The following is a 4,727-nucleotide window of genomic DNA, read 5'->3' on the forward strand; positions in this document are numbered from 1 at the left end:
TTTGGAAAAACTATCCCAGTTGTACTGTGTTGGGTTGGCATTGTACAGAAATTAACAGCCATATTGGTCTAGAAACGTTCAACATAATTTTTTCCATTTGTACAGGGGTAACTCACTGTATTAAATATGTAAGGTCTTAATCTACATGGGTTTGATTACAGAAACTAATAAAGTATTCTCTAAATAATGAGTCTTGGAGCTTCTAATCCATTCCTGAAATCTGAAGCAAGGTCTGTTGTGCACAGTGAACAACATTATGCAGGGACTGGTTTCTGACTTGGAGGAACATCTTTGCTCACACAGTCATTATCACCTACACAAGGAATTTGATTTGTCAATTAGACTTGTTGCCTAAAATCCCATACCCAGAAGCATGGCTTCCAGCCCCAGCTTTAGGAAAACTGATAATTCAGTCACTAACATATTTGCCCTCTCCCATTGCCACTGGTTTCCATATTCTGATCCTTAAGTTCAGTGCTCCTAAATTTTCAGAGCTTACATTATCTTCATTTGCAAGCCAGATTATATTAACTTTGAAACACCACTAATACCTTAGGCCAGTGGTTCTCAACCTTCCTAATGCCGCGACCCTTTAACACAGTTCCTCATGTTGTGGTGACCCCCAATTTCATTGTTACAAATTGAACATAATGAAAGCATAGTGATTAATCACAAAAACAATATGTAATTATATATGTGTTTTCCGATGGTCTTAGGCGACCCCTGTGAAAGGGTTGTTCGACCCCCAAAGGGGTTGCTACCCATAGGTTGAGAACCGCTGCCTTAGGCCCTTTGCTGGCTAGGGTTTCCAATGGGAAAAAGTGACAGAAACCTACCCCAAGTAATATTTGTATAACGGCTTCTCCGTCTGGTCATACAAATCTCATCTCTGGCTTCTCTGGCTTCTCTGCCATATGATACCTCAAAAGATGTTGCATTTAGTAGTTGACAGTGGGTTTGGTGACAAACTTCTGGACATTCTTTACCCCTTGAACTTTTCTGCTGAAAAGGAGGGTATGTTTTTGTCCTTAACTAATGACAAATTGTGCTTTATGATGGAAGAAAAGATTGGGGGTGTAGGGTTGGAGGGTGGGGGGGAGGATATTTTGAAAAGGCCTGTTATTGGCATTTTCACAATACAAGTTAGAGAAAGTAAAGCTCAACATACTCTTAGCCAGAGGCAAGATGGAGAAGGTAGGATCAGAATGCATCGTGGATTTTAAAAGATGGAGAGTCGACTGTCTGGACGTCAACGTTGTAGGCATGTCTTGTAACAGGTCACCGCGGTTTTTCATGCTTGACTGCAGCATGTGTCATAGCTTCTGAGCACTTTTGGTGTTTTCACATCGGCTTTCCAGTCTCCTCGCAGTCTGCAGTTAACCACCTTAATTTGATTACATTTTAGGAAGACATTTATTTTTCATCCAGTCCTCTGATTAAGCCCATGCCACAGTTTCTGCTCATGAAATGGAAAAGAACGGGACGGTGACTCTGAATGTTACACCAGCCATCTCAGCATTTGCATGTCACCAGAGAAATGATTCCTTGGCCCTTTTCCTTCCTCCATCTGCTGGTCTTCACTCACCCTCAGGTGTAGGGCTGAGTCTGCTGTTGGCACTCAAAGCAGGGGCTCTGTCTTAGCCGGTTTGGCTCACTGGGTAGAGCGTCTGCCTGCCAACCAAAGGGTCCTGGGTTCGATTCCTGTCAAGGGCATGTACCGTGGTTGCTGGCTCCTCCCCGGCCCAGGCCCTGGTCAGTACGCGTGCAGAAGGCAATCAATCGATGTGTTTCCCTCATATCAATGTTTCTGTCTTTCCCTCTCGCTTCCATTCTAAAAGATCGATGGAAAAATAGCCTTTGGTGAGGATTAACAACAACAAAGCAGGGGCTCTGGTTTTCTGAAATACACAGAAGACTCGCATCCAATCTCAAGCCCAGAGTGCTGTTGAGTTTCAGCCTGCCTGGGGGTCTGACAAGTAGAAGTTCATTTCCATTGTGGGATGAATGTGATATTACGTCACTTGGATTCTTAAGTAAAAGCCCTTGACTATTTTAGAGTGGGAGGAGAGGGTAGAGAGACACACATCGATTGAACTACAACCTAGGTATGTGCCCTTAACCCATGGTGGGAATCAAGCCTGTGGCCCTTCAGTGTGAGGACCGGCGCTTTACTCGCTGAGACACCCTGACCAGGGCTCAATTGCTTGGTTTTAGGTATACATTTATTCCCCACCCGATCTTTTAATGAAGCCTATGCGTTTCTCTGAGATGTCTGCTAAACTAGTCTTACATATAATCACTTCAGATGCATCTGGACTACTACTACAGACTCCCCAGGACTCCCAGATAAAGCCCGGTTCTCCACAAAGCCATTGCACCAGCACAGTAACAAGATATAAAGCAGACCATTTTAAGAAATCAGTACGGCCCTAACCGGTTTGGCTCAGTGGATAGAGCGTCAGCCTGTGTACTGAAGGGTCCCAGGTTCGATTCCGGTCAAGGGCATGTACCTTGGTTGCGAGCACATCCCCAGTAGGGAATGTGCAGGAAGCAGCTGATGGATGTTTCTCATCCATTGATGTTCCTGACTCTCTGTCCCTCTCCCTTCCTCTCTGTAAAAAATCAATAAAATCTATTAAAAAAAAAAAATCAGTACGGTCACCGTGTTCCTTCTGAGGTTGACGTCCAATAATTGCTTCTGATACATTCAGGCCCCACACAGAAATCTGTTTATACTTTGACAACCTTCCATAATTGGGAGACTTCGGTGATGCTCTGGGGGAAGGAAGCAGCTGGGAACACAGCGCCTGCAGGTTCTGATTCAGCTTAAGTGATTGTTGGATTCCCACCTGGGGCTCAACACTGCCGCGCCCTGGGGAAGGAGGGAGGAAAAAATTGGGCGCCTCCTTTCAAAAAGTATAGAATTGGATTCGTGAGGAAATTGGAAATTGCATACACTCTTGGCATACACATATATTCATCTTCCTCTCTGGGCTAAATGCATATATAAAAACATTTTAAAATGCAAAAAAAAAAAGTATAATTAGGGGATTTTGCAAATATTTTCTCAATCCTCACAACACCTAGGAGAAAGAGTATAACTCCTCTTTACAGGTAAGAAAACAGGCTCATCCAAGTTAAATGACTTGCCCAAGATCACTCAGCTCAAAGGTGGGAGCCCTGCCATCAGTCAATTCTTTTCAAAGCCAAAGCACCTGCCACCTCAGCAGGAGTGCTGTCAATCACCAGAAGGGTGGGCTCAAAGGTGCTGATGGTGCTGGGAGGAGAGGTGTCCATGACTCAGCTTCAAAATGTAGTCGGTAGCTATTGTCATGTTCGCCAGCCTCTGCGTTGGTGCTTCCTTCTCGCCCCAGTGGCAGAATGCCCTCCCCCAGTTCTGCTCTTCAGACCCACCTTCTCTGGCCACAAGGCCACAGGTTGGGGATTTCTCCACTGCTGCAGGGATCATTTGTATCAGCTGCTACCTAACGTCTAAGGGCGCAAATGACTGTCATTAACTCAAGTTCCTGGGAGAGAGGGCCTCAGGAGGATAAAAGATAGGGGAGGCAGTGGGTGCAACGGGTCGGTCTTTCCTTCCCCTCGGAGGTGGAGTAGCTGGAATGTGGGCACAGAGTCTACCCTAAGGGCATATCTTTACGAGACATGAGCTGTGGTGTGGAAGGGGTTCTAGACTGAGCTGATCTGGCATCAAAAGGTAAGTCAGCGGGGCTTCCTCTTAAGAACAAACTTTTCAGCCAGAAGACCGGCCTGGCTCCTCCGAGGCCGAGCCCACATGAGGGTTGCTCGGCCCTGTCATGGAGAGAGCACCGTCTGAAGCCAGGCGGACCTAGGTTCAGATTCCAGCCCCGTGGCCCTGGGGGAGCTGCAGGAGTTCTCCCTGCTCACCCCCGCCCCCCACTGCCCGCCCTTTGTTTGATGGGGACCTTAGCACCGACCTGGCAGAGGTACTGTGGTTATCAAATCGAGTCCTGTGAGAGGACACCCCTCGGGCTGGCACTAAGTGGGTGGCCGCTATGATTTCTGTTAGCAATATCGAGCCCCAGGTGTCTGACAGGCGCACAGCTGAGCGAGTAGCCTGGGCCCGAGCCCCAGCTTTGTCCGTGTCGCCTTCCCGTTCTTTAGGAGGTAAATGCCCCGGGAGGAAAGCTGGGCAGGTGTCAGCGATGCCCAATAGGCCTGTGAGAGGTGGGCTCTGTGCCAGTGGCCCCCGTTTGAGGGGAAGCAGCACCATTCAGGGCCCAGCTGTGCAACCCAGGGAGAGTAGGTTCACCTCTCTGGGCCTCCATTGCCGTATTGCAAGATGGGGGAAGAAAGCCTGTCCTACCTCAGGGGCGAGAGGACCTCCCCCCCTCCCCCAGGGCAGGTATTTGAGGAAGTCCCTGCCTCGGGGTGGGCCTGGGGCTGGGGGCCGCTGCAGGAAGGACCCCCGAGGCAGGGAAAGCCCTCTGCAAACCTTGCCAGGCTGGACCCGGCACATTTCCTCTCACCCTGATGCCTGTGTTGCTGGTGCTTGTGTTTTAGACTCACAGGTGAACTGAATCTAAATTCCACGAATCCTCTGAGCACAAGGCCATGGCGCAGAAGAGCCTCGTGGACAACGGCCTGAGCTTCCCCTACAAGGACCTGGTGTCCGAAGTGGCCAGACGCAGGTTCACCATGACCACCAGGTACTCAGCTTGGGGGTCAGTGGGGTGGGGGCGGGGAGG

Source organism: Myotis brandtii, unplaced genomic scaffold (genome assembly GCF_000412655.1).
Source record: "Myotis brandtii unplaced genomic scaffold, ASM41265v1 scaffold250, whole genome shotgun sequence".
Taxonomy (NCBI): domain Eukaryota; kingdom Metazoa; phylum Chordata; class Mammalia; order Chiroptera; family Vespertilionidae; genus Myotis; species Myotis brandtii.